The sequence below is a fragment of the Prunus avium genome, chromosome 8 (assembly GCF_965620075.1).
Source record: "Prunus avium chromosome 8, drPruAviu1.hap1.1, whole genome shotgun sequence".
Lineage (NCBI taxonomy): Eukaryota > Viridiplantae > Streptophyta > Magnoliopsida > Rosales > Rosaceae > Prunus > Prunus avium.
In genome coordinates, this window is record NC_142291.1 from 28,382,858 (window position 1) to 28,402,586 (window position 19,729).

Genomic DNA, 19,729 nt, shown 5'->3' on the forward strand with positions numbered 1-19,729 from the left:
ATATATATACCTATGCAATAGGTAATAGGCAATATGACATAAATGACTATTACCTGATTGAAGTCATCATAAGAAGCAACATTGGAACAAAAAATGATTTTAAAACAAAAATAATAAAAAGATTACATCATAAAATATTAAAAAAGGAATGTAATTCTCTATGGCACAAAAGTCAAAGGACTTGAATCAAAATCACCAAATCCAAGAACTAATCCCTCAATAGGAATTTGAATCTATCAATTTTTTTTTTTTCCTTTTCTTTTTCTCTATGCTGGTCGACAACATAACTGCGTATCCATATTCCATGTGTACGTGTGACATAATCCGGAGTTCATCATGAATTTAATTATTTTTTATTTTTATATTAATATATAAGTCAAGCAAGTCAAGGAGAAAGAAAAAAAACAAAAGCGGATGGGTCAACAAAGACAGTGTGAATTTTATTTTGTTTTGTTTAATGAATTTTATAAGTCAAGCAAGTCAAGTTGAATTTTATTTTGTTTTGTTTAATGAATTCAACTTCTTGGATTAATTTTCTTGTATTTGCCTTCTCTATTTTCTTGGGTCAACAAAGACAGTGTGATCTATCAAAATACAAGAATCTTTTATTTTTATTTTTATATCAAGTTGAGGGACACCTTGCATTTGGCAAGTTGAATTTTATTTTGTTTTGTTTTGTTTAATGAATTCAACTTCTTGGATTAATTTTCTTGTATTTGCCTTCTCCATTTTCTTGGGTCAACAAAGACAGTGTGATCTATCAAAATCCAAGAATCTTTTTTTATTAATGGAAATTAAACTTGAAAATTTGATGCCCCAATTTCACGATTTTTTCCATGCATCATTTAATAAATTCCACACTTAAGTTGCCATACAAAGAAATTGTCAATTTCTTCTCTTAAATTCCCGACTTTTAGTTAAATTCTGAGTTATTTTCCCTCATCCAAATGAAGGGTATAAGAAACATAAGATGCCGTAATTTCAGTCTTTATAATAGGATAATACGTCCACAATAAAGCTACGTACATTATCATAGTATCATTATGTGATGACTTAATCATAATTAAGCATTGAACCCATTACAAATATCATTCTTGCATTGTTGGGTGTTGTGATTTCTCCGTTTTGAATTAACTATCCCTTAGATTATAGAGGTTATCTCTCTCAAAACCCAAAGAAAGAGTAGATCGACATAAGTTCACCAAAAGCTGAAGAACACCAAAAATCCGAAGAGATTTGGGGGCCAACCTAAAGCTTTCTCTCTCTCTCTCTCTCTCTTTTTTAGCGACAAGGGTTTTTCTTCACACTATGATATTAATAAATATTGGTATTGGTGAGATTCTCTATATACATCTGTAAAATCCTATTATTATGAACGATCCATTTAATTCTTCAAGGGAGATTCCACATTGACCCGAAAGGTTTGTATAGCAGGTTGAATCTGTTGAATTAATGGGTTACAACAAAACCAACTAATAAACTAGTTTATCTAAGATAAAGATGGATCACCACCAGAAATCATTAGAAAACTATCAATGTTAAACAAGTATTTGATTCAACGAAGCAGAACCCTCGGTGGCTCGACTCGTATGTATCTTTACCTGCATGTGCATGCAACTTGGTTTTACAATACCAGAACTGAAATGATGAAAGAAAAATGAAGTGGGCAAGTCGCCTATATAATAACATGTAAAGTTGATCCTTTTTGCAGTTGAGAGGATAGTTTACGAAAAACTGCATATATTTTTATTACTACTAAATCTAGGAAAAGGAAGCATATAACCATCACATCTCTATGTTCAAATCAAAATCCTTTTTTTCCAGTTGTTGTTCCAATCCAAATTTATAAAGCAAAAATTTGCATATCTTTTTTCCAACAGGTATATTCAAATCAAATCCTTGTTTTCCAACAGGCATTCCTTTTTTCAAACTCACTCTCCTCCACAATTAGGAAACTGGCTAATAACAATATGTGCGGCCCAAGGGCCAAATCACTACAATGAGTTGTTAGCCATTTGCTTGAAACTGATAGATTCTTTTTTTCACCACCTCACATTTGTCTTCCAATAGATTCTTTTTTCAATTTCTATTCTCAAATTGATGTGCCCTTCCAAAGTAATTTCCAAATTAGAACGTTGTGGGTACACACAGTGCAGAATGCTCTAATATTTTTCAACTCCTAGTGGTTCACAACTTGGACTCCCTCATTCTCTCTGTGGACCATATTGCACCAATAATGCATCATGCATGTGATGAAAGATCTTGACTAGGGAACCTGCAAGAACTTCTCCTTCTCCTTCGCTGCCTTCTTCTTTTATATATCTTGAAGCATTGGAATCTTACAAAGTTCATTTGTTTGAAGTTTCTTTTTTGGTAGCTTTTTTCAAATCTACCTTATCACTATGTTGAGTAGGGGCATGAATTTGGCCAAATCATAACTCTTCCAATAATAAGCAGCTAAATCTGATTTATGGGTTACATTATATTGGATAAGGATTAATTAACCTCTGAAAAGTCAAGTCCACCAATACTTTTTTTGGTGAAAACCAAGGTATCCCCCGCGCGATTGCGGGGACTAACCTTCGAGGTACTGTCGGGCGCAAAGCGGGGACCTCTCCCAACAAAGTCAAGTCCACCAATACTTTAACCAAACTACAGATTGGAAAAAGATATATTGATTTTTTTTTTTGGGCAATGGCGGGTTACTTTGGACGCAACATGCATTCAAAGACTCCATACTGACATGGATGCCAGATTTTTCCCTGAAGACTTTTCAACTAGAAGCTCCAAGTTAATATTGACTTAATTACTTGGAATTTAGGATGAATTAAGTAGAAGATTGTAGGCCACAATCTTTGTATTGTCCATTTTATAATTGAGGATTAATATCTAAAATTGTATTCACATTATATGCCAAATTTTTCCTTGAAGACTTTTCAACTAGAAGCTCCAAGTCAATATTGACTTAATTACTTGGAATTTAGGATGAATGAATTAGAAGATTGTAGGCCACAATCTTTGTGTTGTCCATTTTATAATTGAGGATTAATATCTAAAATTGTATTCACATTATATGCCAAAGTTTTCCTTGAAGACTTTTCAACTAGAAGCTCCAAGTCAATATTGACTTAATTACTTGGAATTTAGGATGAATTAATTAGAAGATTGTAGGCCACAATCTTTGTGTTGTCCATTTTATAATTGAGGATTAATATCTAAAATTGTATTCACATTATATGCCAAATTTTTCCTTGAAGACTTTTCAACTAGAAGCTCCAAGTTAATATTGACTTAATTACTTGGAATTTAGGATGAATTAAGTAGAAGATTGTAGGCCACAATCTTTGTGTTGTCCATTTTATAATTGAGGATTAATATCTAAAATTGTATTCACATTATATGCCAAATTTTTCCTTGAAGACTTTTCAACTAGAAGCTCCAAGTCAATATTGACTTAATTACTTGGAATTTAGGATGAATTAAGTAGAAGATTGTAGGCCACAATCTTTGTGTTGTCCATTTTATAATTGAGGATTAATATCTAAAATTGTATTCACATTATATGCCAAATTTTTCCTTGAAGACTTTTCAACTAGAAGCTCCAAGTCAATATTGACTTAATTACTTGGAATTTAGGATGAATTAATTAGAAGATTGTAGGCCACAATCTTTGTGTTGTCCATTTTATAATTGAGGATTAATATCTAAAATTGTATTCACATTATACTTTAACCAAACTACAGATTGGAAAAACATATATTGATTTTTTTTTTGGGCAACGGCGTGTTACTTTGGACGCAACATGCATTCAAAGACTCCATACTGACATGGATGCCAGATTTTTCCTTGAAGACTTTTCAACTAGAATCTCCAAGTCAATATTGACTTAATTACTTGGAATTTAGGTTGAATTATTAGAAGATTGTAGGCCACAATCTTTGTGTTGTCCATTTTATAATTGAGGATTAATATCTAAAATTGTATTCACATTATACTAGTCTTTAACCAAATTACAGATTGGAAAAACCTATACTGATTTTTTTTTTGGGCGATAAAATACTGAACTTACACACACTACATGCATTGGCGGACCCAATGAAGGACAACTGTGGGCACTTGCCCACACTTACAAAAAAGTTGCAGCTATATAATCCCACCCAAACTCATATTTTTTAATTTGTTTTAGGTCTTTCTTAGGTGGAGCCCCCACATGGCCCATCCAATACATACACTTTAAACTTAAAGTTTATATTAAAAAAGAAAAACCTATGTTATAAAAGAAGAATAAAGATCCCACCAAGTACACATCATTATCCACACGATTACTGATTTTTTTTTTAATAATATGCATGTGGTTAAGATAAGAATAATATCGGTGGCTGATTTTTTAAAAGTCCTCTTTTATGGTTCACTGTATTTGAATAATCCACACGATTGTGACCATAGACGACCGAATGTCTGTGTAGTAATAGAAAGAAAAGGAGAGACCCTTCCCGTCCGTCAACCACGTTACATATCCAACCAAACTATATCGATGTACACATCATTATCTAAGAAAGTTCTCTTTATTTGAATAATCCACACGATTGTGACCATAGACGACTGAAAGTCTTTGAAGTAATACTCGTCCGTCAACCACGTTACATACCCAACCACGTCACATTTTTTTTATTTTTGCAAAATTGAATATTTGAGCATGTATAAAAACAATTGTGTTAACCACATTTTAAATAGAGATGAGCCCTACATATGTAAGTCCTATCTCTATCTACATGGATGCTAGGACTCAAACTTAGAACCTTGTCTGAGGGAGTAATTGCTCCAAACCACTACCCTAGTGGGTCCTTTACCTGAAGGAGCATCCCTAAAATATTAATATAATATAAAATGACTACTATTGAAGACCAAATTGTTTTTAAATCCAAACTTATTTGTTGACAATCCATCCCGAAATCCCACTTTTGATAAGCCATAGCCCGCCCATTAGCTGTCTCACATGCTCACAAGTTGATGAAAATAAATGTTATTTTTGATGAATGGGACTTTAAATCCTATCTTTAAGCCTCCAAATGAAGTATATGAATTGAAAATTCTTCAGTTTTGTTGAAGTTTCTACAATTTATAAATCTTGTTTGTGCTTTCGTTTGATATACCAAAACCGAATATTGGAGAATACATTTAAGTTTGATAACCAAGCACTACTACGTTTTTCGATTTGCGTGACGATATTTTGCGCGCTAAACAGAAATTCGTCGCACAAGAAACACTTGCGCGACGCAAAAACTCATTCGTAGCTCAAACTATTGCCGATAATAATTTTATATTTCTAAACTTGCGCGACGACAATTTTCGTCGTAAAAAAACACTTAGCGCGACAATACACGTTATCGTCGCGTAAAGTTAGCAAGAAAAACTCGGGCTTATTTTATTTGGCGCCAAACCCTTGCGCAACGATAGCTATCGTCGCGAAAGAACACTTAGCACGACAATACAAGTTATCGTCGCGTAAGAAAAACGCTGGTTTATTTTATTTGGCGCCAAATACTTGCGTGATGGACAATCTCTGTCATCGCGTAAAGTTGGATGTCGGCACGTTCATGAGCGACGAAAATGGCCTTTTGCGCGACGATAATGAACATTGGCGCGACGAAATGTGTAGTGACGAAAAAGCTTTCTCGTCACATAAAGTTTGATGTCGACACGTACATGTGCGACAAAAATGGTATTTTGAGTGACAAAAGTGACCGTTTGTGCGACGAAAATGAGTTTTCGAGTGACAAATCCCTTTTGCCTCTGCCTCTGCTGGGAATTCGCTACGTTCATTAGGTAAGTATTTTTTGTCGTTAGTTTAAAAGTATTAATGTAAATTCATACTAACGCCATTAATTTCCTTGTCTATAGAGATATTATGTGTGATTAGCGATTAGTGGAGAACGATTGAGAATGTATTTTCTTCGTTTTATATTTTAAAAATATAAAATTAATTACATTATGTTAAACTTAGTTTGTTATGTTTATATTGTTTTGTGAAATTATATTTATATTATGTTGTTAAATTGTGCATGACGTAGAACAATGTGTTGTGATGTACGAAGTTAATTGAAATTAACTTCATATTATTTTTTATTTTTAGTAAAACTTAGTTTTCCGTTTGAGGATTAGTTGGATTTCGCGCATGGATGCGAAAGCATGACTGCGGTCCAATTAATTCTTGAATTGTCCCATTATTTGGACAGTTTGGGAATGCATAGTCATGTCACGTAATTTACGGCTACATGATTATATTTCTGTTGTGGAGATTTCAGTGTTATCTCTGTACGTTCTTTGAGTGGTACATAGATTTTATACTTACAGTACATCTCAAGAACTGTATTGAGATGCTGCCGAAATTCATCAACGTCAAAATCAAATCTTATGTAGCTGTAAATTACGTGACATGACTATGCATTCCCGAATGGGATGGGGCCCTTACTGGAGGCATCAGGTGACATTATGATTTTGTGTGAAGTTGTTGTGATTGTTGTATTGTGATTGTGGTTTCAGGAATTATGAGCAGAAGGTGGAGACAGAACCTGAATATATGCATAGACGAATACTTGGATGGAATCAAGGATTTTATTGACTTTGCAAGTGCACACAACCCGGGTGCAACTAGAATCCAGTGCCCTTGCAGGAGCTGTAACAACACGTTGTGGGAGATAATTGAAAATGCTCGATTTCATTTAGTAAGGAATGGAATGATTGAGACATATAGCACTTGGAACCATCACGGGGAACAATTAGACAATGCTTCGTCTTCATAAGCCACAAGAGTGGACAATGTTGAACCTATTGTGGATCCTAACGAACAAGTCATGGATATTATAATGACATTTTTCCATTTGCATCGACAAACATCAATCAGGAAGGGGAAGATGACGTGCTTATACCAATGGACAGTGCAGAGTTCGAACAATATGAACAACTATTAAAAAATGCCAATCAAGATTTATACCGGGGGTGCGAGAGCTTTTCCGTTCTCATGGCCATTATGGAGCTAATGCATGGAAAAATAAAGCATCGTATGTCGAACCTGTGTTTCGATTACTTTTTGGGGGTTTTCAAGAGAATGCTTTTGACGGACAATTGTTTGCCGAAAAACCATAGACACGCGCAAAAGGTGTTGAATGGTTTGGGATTGGGTTATGAAAAAATTCACGCTTGCAAAAACAATTGTATTTTATTCTACAAATTGTATTAAAAATTGGATACATGCCCTATATGCAATGAGTTGAGGTTCAAAATGACATCTCAGAATAAAATGAGTAAGGTCCCACAAAGAGTCATGTGTTATCTGCCCCTGAAACCTAGGTTGCAGCGATTGTATATGTCGACGCATACTGCCACAAACATGAGATGACATAAGGAAAAACAAGTAGACGACGATGTGATGCGGCATCCTGCAGATGGGGAGGCATGGAAAGAGTTCGATCAAACATTCCCCTAGTTTGCTGCTGATCCCCGAAATGTTAGATTGGGACTTGCCACCGACGAATTCACGTTTTTAATCCGTACGGGGTTCTAAACCAACACCACAGCACTTGGCCGATTTTTGTATTCCTATATAATTTGCCGCCTTGAAATGCATGAAAAAAGAATACATGATGATGATTGTTTTGATAACTGAGGATCCTGGCAGGCCAATCGATGTTTGCTTAAGGCCGTTCGTTAATGAGCTTAAGGATTTATGGACAAATGGTGTGCGCACGTACGATAAATCCACTGGGAAGATGTTCACTTTACGGGCAGTAGTTATGTATACTGTGTTGGCGGCGCAAATCTCACGGCCTGGTGCTCCGGGCCGAGGGGATATGCGTTAACACGTGACGTCCTTCTTTTGGATGCGGTGCGGTTGTGCGCGGGCGTGCCAGCACGGTCTACCGTGCGTCGAGATGGTGATGTGGTTTGGATAGAATGGTACGAAGATAGGAGGGTCTAGTACGAAAATTTTATTTCGGCCAGATTCATTCAGCCTATTGAAGAGGCTGCGAGGGGTGCGTTGAAGAACGCAGATTGGGACCCACTTCCACCCAAGACTGGCAAGGGGAAGAAGGCCCCAGCTGTGCCTTCGCGGCCGAGTACCCTAGTTGCGATCGTGTCCAGAGCGACAGCCCCTCCTTCGGCCAGAGAAACGGTCGTGACTTCGACCGCGACCCCAACTTCCAGGGCGACAGCTGTGGTGGGGGCGCAAAAAACCTTGGCGCGTAGGACCGTGCCATCCTCTCCGCTGGCTCGGTCGATCGCTGCCGTTGGTAAGTTTTCTCCCCTTTATGCTCTTTCTTCGGCCTCTTCTGAGCCAATTTTGTCCTTGTTTATTCTACCTCTTACTTCTTTTGCTTCTTCCTTTTTTCTTTGTATATGCAGCCCCAAGTCGTAAGAGGGGTAGAGTGGCTGCAAGTACCGAGGCCACAACGGTTGAGGCTGCATTGGCCGAAAGTGTAGCGGTCGAGACGGCGGCGTTAGAGCACTCGAGAAAAAGGGTCCTCCTTGTTCTCTCGGAGGAAGTCCCTCCTGTGACCGTAAGTACTCCCCCTTGATTTCTTTTCTCTTCTTTATTTTTACCAGGCCAGGCCCCCCCTCTTCTTACATATTTTGATAATCTGGTCCCTTCCTCAGGGCGAAGTGGCGACCGAGGAGGCAGCTGCTACCGAGGCGATGGTCAGGGAGGCGGCCGCTGCTGAGGCGGCAGGAATGCTGGATGCCGAGGCAACAGCTGCAGAGGTGCCAGCTACTGAGGCTGTTGCCGATGATATATCGGACGACGAGGACATCATCGTGGAAACAACACGGGCTGCCCTGGTGGCACCTCCTCCGGTTGTTTCTGCCGTGCCTATCTTGGCCGTCACAGCCTCTACTGAGATACCGCCGGTCATCCCCCGCCGTCCGAGAGGCATTGTGATCCGTTCGGTAAGTGTTTGTTTAGCGTACCAATCTCCTCCCCCTGCTTAGATTTTCCTAACTTTCAATTTTCGTTTGCAGCCCCCCAGGGTGTCCTTGCCTTCGGTTGTGGCTATTGTGGCACCGAGCCCGCCAGCTGTCTCGGCTGAGGTGGCCGTGACTCAGGAACTATTGGCCAAAGGTGGACTTGCGGCCGTGGAGCCCCCGGCCGTTGTCACCTCGATTTTAACTCCAACCGCTTCGGTCAGCGTGTTCATGCCGCAACTGCCCTTATCTCAGGAGTCAAAGGTCATGACCGAGCTCGCGGTCACCGAGACCTCCATCGCGCCACCGGCCGCTGAGGTGAGTTTCTCCTTATAGTGCCCTTGACTTTATCTCGCTGACCTGTACGCTAGCCTTTACGAGGAGGGATGTAGCTCGGTCTCGGATCCTTTAGACGAGGATTCCAGGGCCGCTGTTGAACGGCTCCGAGAGTTCTTCTTCTTGGGAGTCCATCAAATGAGTACTGCCGAGGCTTTCGTGGAGTTCAGGTCTTGCTTGGATACGGCTATGGCGTTGGGTCTGCTGGACTCGGCTCAGCTGGATGAGCTACAGACTCGTTTGGCCGAGGGCGAGGAGATGATTGGTCGATACGCTGAAGCGAACATGAGGATGACCGAGGGGTGCTCGCTCGAGCAAGAGCTGTCAGTGATAAAAGAACAAGTCCAACCTGCCATGGCCCGTTTGAAGGAAAATGACCTTGTTGTCCAAAGAGAGAATGAGGAACTTGCGCAGGTTGAGGCTCAGATTGCCGAGCTCCAGGCCCGTCGAGATCTCATCCTTCAGCGCCGAGATGGTGCGGTTGCGGTCGGAACCGAGCTGAAGTCTTCGGCCAGGCAGATCCTCAAAGTAGCGACCGAGAAGAAGAAGGCATTGGCCGAGAGGAAGCTGATCCGGGCGAGGTGGCAGGCGGACATAGACGGTGGGGACATCGCTTGGAGGAGGATCACCTGCTTGATCTGGAGGATGTTCAGCGAAGGGGTCTAGGTGGGCGGCCGTTTATAGATTTTGGGATGTAATAATTTTTTCTTTGATCGGCCATGACTGGCCGTTCTCTCTTTCTTTTTGTAAAAAATGACCTTTTGATCTAAATACAAAGCATAGGCTTTCCTTTCTGATTGATCGAATGTATGCCCTTTTGCTTTTAATTTTACTGCACCGTTCGTTTAACTCGTTCGCCTACTTCCCCCTCTTTTTCTTTTTGACTTTTTTGTCGTAGGTCCTTGGTGCCATTTTTTCTTGAGCTTGCACCGAATTGTAAGTGTCGAGTCTCGACTGTTCTAAATTTTCTAAACCCCGGGGCAAGGCTTGCGTGTAGTTCTTCCCCTCTCATTCAGGTCGCTTGGTAATTCGAAGAAATCGAACCTCTAGCTCTATTGGTACATCAGTGTCATGGCCGTAGGCCGAGACATAAGGAAATGTACCCATGGTCGAGCGTTTCGATATGTGGTATGTCCAAAAAGGCATAGGGAGAAAACCATGCCGAGCCCTGGGCTTTTCTGATGAGTACGGCTCAGTATACCCTGGTGCCTCCGGCCGCCTTTGGGCTAAGCCGTCCTTGGTCATACACCGGATATCTTCAAACCGAAGCCCTTGAGGGGCCATCTCCTGTTGGATCGCAAATGGCCGTGGGACCTGTTGCATATCATTTTGTGGCCTTACCTACTGTGCCACTTGGACAAGGGGCTCGGCCATCGCGACCGAGCCGGGCTACATGAGATGAGTACCGTGGGTTCGACCAGGGTGCTTATGCGTTGCCGTCAGAATGGCCGAACCGTACTGAAGGTGGGAGCCTAACGGAAGTAACGACGCCTGCAATGGTGGTGTAACGGTCGAATTGTTCTGACTGTACTGTTGTGATGGCGTCGTGGTCGTGTTACTTGGGTCGGGCTGTGTCTGGACGGCCAAAGTATGAATTGGGCCGAGTTGCTGGATCGCGGAATGCATGGGGCTGCTTTGCCCTAATGATACGGCCAAACTATGGAGTGGGCCATATGCTGTTTCTGCTGGGCAGGCCGGTCCGGGATTCGCCCATGTGGGCTGGGACTGCCCCCAGCTATTTGTCGGCGGCAGAGAGTGCCGGCATCCTCTCCTGGAAAAGCGTCCGCAGCTCTGAGGAAAATTTGTCCATTGCGGCCATAAAGGATGTCTCTATCCTGTAGGCCTGCTTAGACATCAGATCCTCCACCACTGCTTTGCTCTTGCATGGACTCAGCCGTGCTATCCGTCTTCACTGGAACACTGGCCGAGATTCTGACCGCATGTTCGGTCTCGGTGATAGTTATTGGCGAGGTGGACTCAGGAGTCTCGGAAGTCATTTCGACTGTTTTATTCTTGAGTTTTGCTTGTGCCCTAGTTTCCACCATGACTTTTTGACAAGTGTCCCACCGGGCGTGCCAAAAGTGTTGGCTGCGCAAATCTCACGGCCTGGTGCTCCGGGCCGAGGGGATATGCGTTAACACGTGATGTGGTTTGGATAGAATGGTTTCAGTGGTGCGCCTGTTTTGAGTCTGACTTCTAATCAAACGATTGTGGCCGAGAGAGGAACTGATCTCGGCCGTCAGGTTCACGGCCTGAGCTACAAGGCCGTTTAGTGGTGGTGTTGATGGTGGGTTTTGGGCGGTGCCCCGGCGCGTTGCTCAGAGAGCGACGGTCGTATGATATATGAGGTGAATGAGAGTGTAACAGAGATAGTGCTCCGACGCTTTGAAAATCAAGGGTCGTATGATATATTGATGAATGGATTTTCCTTACAATCTATCACTACTCCTAGGAAAGCAACTAAAGGTATTGAAAGTACATATAGGAAAATATAATTTGCTCTGTGGGAGGCTTTTGGTTTGGTGTTTGAACCCTTTGAATGTAGCTTGAGCATGGTATTTATAGGAAGAGCTCTGGAGGAGTAATCGAGGCTGAAAATCTGCATGATGGAGCCTGATCAGAGCAAGTGGGTAGTCCAATCGACACTTGGGATCGTGAAGCATGGTGGTGTGACCCCATAAATCCTGGTAAATCTCGGCCGCCGCCCTGATCGTGGGTTCTGCGCCTCTGGCCATGGGGACGCATTTAATGCCCTGGTCTGGTGATTGGTGATCTGACCTCAAGTTGTAAGAATATTTGTAAGAATGTTTGCGCCTAATCACTCTAATTCTTATCACCAAATCCTGGCTTTAGTCACTTCCCTTCTTCTCTCGTGCATTAAATGCCTTCTTGCGGCGAGTGGGTTTGCTAGTCAGAGGCGTTACTTCATTAAATGAACCGTGGGACCCTGCTGCCACGTGGCAATTTGACTCCAATATCTTTGGCCGTGTCCCTTTCGTCCTTCGGCCTCGGCCCATAATGTCGCGGTCGAGGCTGAGATGATTATGCCTTTGCAGCTTTTCCTTTATCTCTGGGAAGACAAAACGCCACGTTCCAGTTCATGAATAGGTGCTAAGGCCGAGCGGAAACTCCTTCGATCATATTTACGACCGTGATTTATTAGGCACAAACATACTGTAAATGATTTTCCCGCATATGCAATGGTTTCTAGGTGGAGCACTAAGGGTTATATGGCATGCCCTATATGCAAGGAAGATGTAACTTCTGGTTGGCACTCTGAAAAAGTTTGTTACATTGGTTATCGGAGATGGTTGTCATGGGACCACGAGTGGCGGGAAAATGATAAAGAGTTCGACGGGAACACAGAGCATCGCCTCAGACCTAGAGAATGGTCTGGTGATCAGATCTTGGAACAACTTAATTGTTTGGATTTTGCTCCGTTCGGGAAAACAGTTAGTCGGACCAGACCTTCTACGCATATGAACTAGACGCACAAGGCTATATTTTTTGAGCTCCCACATTGGTCGAAACTAAAATTGAGGCACAATCTCGACGTTATGCATGTTGAGAAAAATGTCTTTGACACATTGATGGGCACGATTCTAGATATCGAGGGCAAGACAAAGGACACGATTAAAGCTCGTCTTGTTTTGGAAAGAATGGGCATACGTAGGGGTTTATGGGTGAACAAGGATAGTGATAAAGCTAGAAGGGATCTTGCATTTTTTTCCATGAAACCAAATGACAAGAAAGAGTTTCTAAAGTTTGTATCGTCTGTAAAGTTTCCCGATGGGTATGCTTCTAATATCGCGCGGTGCGTGAATGTTGACAGGGGTAAATTTGCTGGACTAAAGAGCCATGGCTGCCATGTGTTTATGCAACGCCTACTTCATGTGGGTATTCGACACCTATTGCTGGAAGATGTAGTGAAGCCAATCATGTTGTTGTCCAGATTTTTTTCCTAACTAACGACAAAAACATTGCGAAAGACAGACATTAATCAGTTGCGCCATGACATTACCTAAGTCCTATGCAAGTTTGAGATGATATTCCCTCCAGCTTTCTTCACAAGTATAATCCACGTGATGGTTCACTTGCCAAACGAGGCATTGCTTGCTGGTCCTGTCAACTATCGTTGGATGTATCCAATAGAAAGGTATATAATCCTCATAATTATTTTTGCGTCATTATCCCACGCTTGCTAATTTGTATCGTATCGTTTTATTTTGGCAAGCTCCTCAGAGAGCTGAAAAAAAGTGTACGCAACAGGGCGAAGCCTGAAGGATCAATTATAGAGGCTTGGGTTCAGTATGAGTCGCTTACTTTCTGTGGAATGTATTTAAAAGATGTGGAGACGGCTTTCAATCGTCCTCAGCGCAATAATGACGGAGGCGTGAGAAATGAGAAACTTTCTGTTTTTGCCCAAAGCGCACGACCCTTTGGAGATCCTGTATGAGGAGAGTCGTTTTCCAGAAATGATATAGAGGTAGTGCATTGGTTCGTACTGAACAATTGTGATGAGATAATGGCATACTTAGATGAGCATGAAGAAATTATGAAGTGAGAACATCCATCACATTTGTATGCCAAGAAACACCGTGAATTGTTTTCATAATGGTTTTTGGAATATGTAAGTTATAAGTGTTTTGTATTTGACATATATATTGTAGTATTTAATTTTCTCAAACTAACATGTGAATGTTTTCGTATAATATTATGTCAATAAGTTGAAATCATCGAATTCCCCCACTTACAGTGAAGAGTTATATAACTTGGCATTCAGCCCGATTCACGCTGAATTGTTCTCGAGTTGCCATGTTAACAGCATCAAGTTTTTGGGGACTGTACGAGATGACAAGTTGTGTACGCAGAACAGCAGTGTCCATGTCCCAGGTTTAGGTGAAAGTACGGACATTGATTTTTATGGCAAACTTACAACTGTCGTGCAATTGCTTTACAAAGACCGATACCAAGTGATCATGTTTAAGTGTCGATGGTTTGATACAAACCCAAATAGGTAGGGAAGTGTTAAAATCGACCATATGGCTTACTACGTAAAAAGTGCTTCTACGTCGCACAAGTTGTGATAATTTTAGCTTCAGGGTTTAGGGTTCAGGTTGTGATAATTTTGGCGGTCCAATAGTAAAAATACCTTTGCGCGACTTGAGATGGTTCTTACGTCGCCCAGGTTGTGACAGTTTTGGCATGAAAATATTACCTTGCGCGACGCTTTAATTTAGTCGTCGTGCAAGTGCGCGAAAATGTTGGTGCCCGCTTATGAAAAAAAGGCGCTTTTGTTTTTTCATTACCCCCTTTCTCTCCTTCGACCCCTCGCAGACCCGACCCCTCTCAGACCCTCTCTCCTTCGATCCCTCTCATCCCTCTCTTCGAACCGGAGATGACGGCCAAGCCGCTCGCCCAAACGACTGCCCAGCCTCCCATACCACTCCAATCTACCCTCTCTCCTTCATCCCTCTCTTCGGTTTCCTCCTCCCCTATCTCTGTCTCTCTGCAAAACCGTAGATCTTGCCACTGCTGGAGACTAGAAGCTCTTGCCACCCCCCTGGTAAAATTCCCAACTCTGTGCAAGCTTGAAGCAGAATGTGATAATCAAAGGTTGAATTTCTTGATATGAGCCATGATTTGTGCTTTTTTTTTTTGTTAATTCATGTTTTGGATTGTTGAAAAGTTTGCATGTTTTTTCATATGTGTTTTGGCAGTGATGACTAAATTTACAGCTTTATGCCAGTTCTGCTTCAGAAAATTCGTGATCGAGAGAGCTGTTTCATACTCTGAGCCTTCAGTTTATAAATTCGATTTCTTTTATGTTTTTTAAATTGATTTGATGTTTTGAATTTTGTGTTCTTGTGGCCTATGATGATTCAATCCGCTTGTTTGAGGTGTGGTGGAGCTGAGACCCTGTTTTCAAGGAGAACCCCTTGGCAAAGCCACATTTCATATGACATTAATGGATTTAACTGAGGTTTTGGTCTAAATTATTGCATCCAAATCCATTGTTTTTGTGTCCGTTGCTTGATCTGCTGTTTTATGTTTTGAAAATCTTCTTGTTATGATTTTCATTTGAATATTGTGTTGTTCTGAGCTAGGGTGATTGCATCTGCTTGTTTGAGGTGTAGTGGAGCTGAGACCTTGTTTTCAGGGAGAACCCCTCAGTTAAGCTACATTTCATATGACATCAATGGATTTAACTGAGGTTTTTAATCTTAATTGTTGCATCAAAATCCGGCGTTTGTGTGTTTTGTTTTTGTATGATAAGATTAGGTGCTAAGATTAGACCCTGGCAACATGTTCTTTGTTTGTGTGTTTTAAATCAGACACTGTTAATGTTTGTTTTTCATTCTTTTATGTTTGATTTTGAGTTTTAACGATACCCTTGTCCTTAATTCGATTAGGTTTAGGGTCTGAAAAACTCATAAATTTTGGTGTTGTCTATCAGCTTCATCTCCTGTTACTGGTGGAGACTGAAGTTAAACAACAACACTACATGTAATCGCTTTCAAGCTCTTTATATTTTGCATTTAGGTGAAAATCATGTGAAACTGAATCTGATTTGAATTTCTCCTGAATATGAATGTGAAGAATTTGGTAGGGTAACATAAATAACTATTTTAAATCAAATTTTCCATGCCATGAAAAGAGTCTTGCTGCTGGTATTTACTCTTTTTAACCCCTGAACAAAAACATAACTCTCCTTGAAAACTCTCCTCGAACTAGGGCGCTTGAGAGATTCCTGGAAGAAAAATTCCTGGATCCGTCCCTGTATATTAGTTAAGATTAAGTTTATGAGTTTTCTGTCAATGTATATATATGTTATACATTAATATCTGCTTAGTCTGATGGTTGGTTAGTATTTTTTGTTTTCTTGAATGGGTTCCTATTTGTTTGATTACTTTGACCATGACCTAGCAAACACACGGGTAAAAAAAAATTAAATAAATGTTTAAATGGTTTTGTAGCACATATTAGAGTAACTATGTGTTTTAACTTTGGATGCTTGTTCAGTTGTGCAGATGTCAAACCTTATTAGAAGTTGTAAGGTGGTGATGACTGCATAGAGTTCGCCTCCCTCGGCTCACGGCTCAGCCGGCAGCTGCCACTACTCCAGCACAGATGGACCACTTGTCGGTTGGTCCCGGGGTGTCCCATGCGCGGCGTCATCAGCGTCATTAGTGGTGCAACCTGCTAGCACCAGGCGTCGTCACCGCCCCCCCGCGCGACCGACACAACAACGACATCCGCTACTGGTGCATTGGGGTCATAACCAGGTAAAGATTCCCTTGAACTCTAGCTGTTTTGGACCAAGAAGAACACCCGAGGACCTTGTTGCCAGTTGAAGACGACGAAGGTCACCCGGGTGACCAACAGTCGTATCAACATCAGATACGACGAGCGGCATCGGGCTGCACCAACGGTGGACCAGCATAGCTCATTGGCCCACGACATTGGTCACGTCATTCGGACCCATTGCCCGATGAAATGGAAGTCTTGGAAGGTCATGCCTGACGAGATGAGGACGGAGGTGCGCAGACAGTTGTCGGTATGTATCCTACCTTTGGAAAACGGACCAAAGTTTGTTTATTTTTAAAATATTAAAATCACATTGGACCCAAGCCCACTTTCATTCTTTCAAAACCAACAAAAAGGGCTTTTTTTTTTGTGTTTGGGCCACTACCTGGTTTAAATTCACTCAAAGGCTCATATCTCAAAATATCTCAGCCTTGACCCACACTAAAGTCAGTGAGTGGGTTGCCTTTACCAAGTTGACCTACGTAACCTGCTAAAAATGGGTTTTCACCATTAAGACTGACTTGACTGTCATCTCTCTTAGCAAGAAAGCAAGCTGGCTGATTGATGCCAAAACCAAGTGGAACCGTCTTTTGATTGGTTTTCCAACTACAACAAGATAGCAAATCAAAGGAACATCCCTTGAAACCATTATCTTTATCTAAGATATTTTTTCTCCTACTTGTGAATCAACTTACGAGGGCAGGTCTACAGCTGACATTGGACAACACTCAAGTTTTATCCTCCACGCACCACCGTCATTGTTGGAATATTTTGCCTATAAATATAGAGGCTCAATAACAGCACTCGAGGACTCTCTCTCCAAAATTAGACGCAACGTCTCTTAAACACTTGAACAAACTTCAAGCTTTTCAAACAGCCAACCTGCTACCCAGATAACCAATTAAAAACTCATGCGCTTGTCTTTTATAGCTCTGCCATCTTCTTGGTATGATCTTTGTTAAAGAATTAGGCTAGCTTCCTTCTAAACAGCTAAAACTTGTAACAAATTGGATAGAGAAATCTCCAATCTCTTCATTACTGTAACTTGTTCTTTAAAACAGCTAAATGTAGGAATCTTTAGCTTTTGTCTTAACTTGTTATCATGCCTGGGCTGGATAGAGAAATCTCCAGTTTCTGGAACTTTACTTCATTCGCAATTTACCTTACTCACACTTTACATTCCTGCCATTTATCTTTCTCGCACCTTACTTTCCAGTAATTTACTTTCCTGCACTTTTTAATCTTTACTTTTTAGAGTAATATAACTGTTCATTGCTGGACAGGCCCAAAACAAAAGTTGTTAGGTCCGAATAGGGCTTTCTTAGCCCCAAAACAAGGGTTTACTTAGGCCCGAATTAACTAAGTCTTAACCTAATTTATGGTTATCTTAGGCCTGAATTAGGTTTTTGAACCCAATCAAGGGAACATTGACCACAACATTGGTTTTTTTGTTTGGCTAGGTATCATTCGTACCTCCCAAGCCATAGACGCACAATTGAAAGAATATTGAAGTCCTTTTAATTGAGTCATAGAAAAGAACTCATCTGAGCTAGTACCCCCTTGGAGCACAATGGCTTGATCAGATGTCCAGAACAAGCGCAAATCCATCGAACAAAGCATTCTACGTCACATATACCAGGTCTATAGGGCTGGTCTCATCCTTAATAGTGGCATGCTTACGCAAACTAGGAATCGGGCTAGAAGAAGCAGGTCGCCATGACTCAGTCGGTGCCTTCCTACCATTTTCAACCTGATCCAACTTTCAATTTTGTTCAAAATTGAATAGTCCTTTCACGAGCCAGAGATCCAATCGGGGCATTGTGTTAACTCAGCCTCCTCTCTTTTCCTACTTCATTCCCAAGAAGGAGCGGGGAACGAAAAAGGGCATCAACAACATGACACCGCTACCCAAAATGAAAATGTTAATGGTTTTCAGTAGCATTATACTGAAGTTTGCCCAAAAAAAAAAAAAAAGAAGGGCAAAACCCCAATTTATCATTTCAAAATTCGAATGTCAGTATTCATCAAAGATGGTATTTCGCTTGAATAGATGGACTTTATGGGTTGGTTTGGTGCCTTGCTATGATTTTTGTATTTTGTTAAGTGAATGTAATCAAAAGAATATGGCGGGTGAGAAGTTATAAGCTAAAAGTTTCGAGGTTTATCTATCTTCGATCTCATGATCAGGGATGGACTCAGGATTTGAAAATAGGGTGGCCTAAATTTATCTTACATACAAACCTAAAAAATTTGACGGTACGAGTGAATTTCATTGAAGTATGAATTTTAAGGTCAATTAGCAATTACATGATAAACTTCTCTATGAAAGGAAAAGAATTGAAAGCATTTATTATCCATTACAAAAGAAGAAGAAGAAAAAACTAAACCATTTTAATCCATTAAAAATGAGAAGAAGTAGCCAAAATTTATAAGAAAAAAAATGAATTGACGTTTCATGTACACTTGAAAAGGTAAAGTTTTTTTTGGGGATAGAAAATGTAAAGGATGTTTTTTAGGAATGTGTGTTTTCTGAAAAAGGCTGAGTAATAAATATTAATTAACTAAAGAAAAAAAGAGATTTTCTTTGGGTGGGATCACTAGGATGGGGTGTGTGAAGGTGTGCTTTGATGGCTGAGTATTAGTATTGGACTATAAAATATCAAGTCGCCCAAGTGTAAATCTAAAGATGTATAATTGATTTTTTTTTTTTTTTTTTTTGGTCTTAATTCGTTTTTGTGTTAAAATTTTATTTTGTGTGTGTTAGGTTTATTTTATTTTTACAAACAAATAGACCTAAAAATATTTTATATTTGGAGAAGATATGATTTCATCCACAGAAAAATTATTAGAAGAACAAGCTACTAAATCAAAGTCAGACCTAAAAATATTCTGGGGCTTGGGGAAAGAATCATGATATCTAGCTCTGATACCAGAAAGGGGGAAGAACCAGAGACAGACAAAGTTTAACTAGAATGTTTAACTTGAAGGGCGGAAGGTTAATCGAAGGAAGAGATAGGCTTTGATGAATCGGGATAACTGATAATAAAAACTCAGAATAGAATAAATGCATGCAATTCTTGACTCAGAAATAGTATGAATGAAAATATAATTCATCATTTAAAAT

General features: G+C 40.6%; 3 non-coding genes across 3 annotated transcripts; all 3 read left to right on the top strand.

Moving 5' to 3' along the window:
• Positions 1 to 15,008: 15,008 nt before the first annotated feature.
• Positions 15,009 to 15,100, top strand: LOC148292468 (small nucleolar RNA Z223). Its single transcript, XR_015827148.1, has one exon. It is a non-coding gene; the product is annotated as a small nucleolar RNA Z223 (small nucleolar RNA).
• Positions 15,101 to 15,167: 67 nt separating this feature from the next.
• LOC148292469 (small nucleolar RNA Z278) lies at positions 15,168 to 15,282 on the top strand. Its single transcript, XR_015827255.1, has one exon. It is a non-coding gene; the product is annotated as a small nucleolar RNA Z278 (small nucleolar RNA).
• Positions 15,283 to 15,696: 414 nt separating this feature from the next.
• Positions 15,697 to 15,806, top strand: LOC148292470 (small nucleolar RNA snoR97). The gene has a single exon (XR_015827426.1). It is a non-coding gene; the product is annotated as a small nucleolar RNA snoR97 (small nucleolar RNA).
• The last annotated feature ends 3,923 nt before the right edge of the window (positions 15,807 to 19,729 follow it).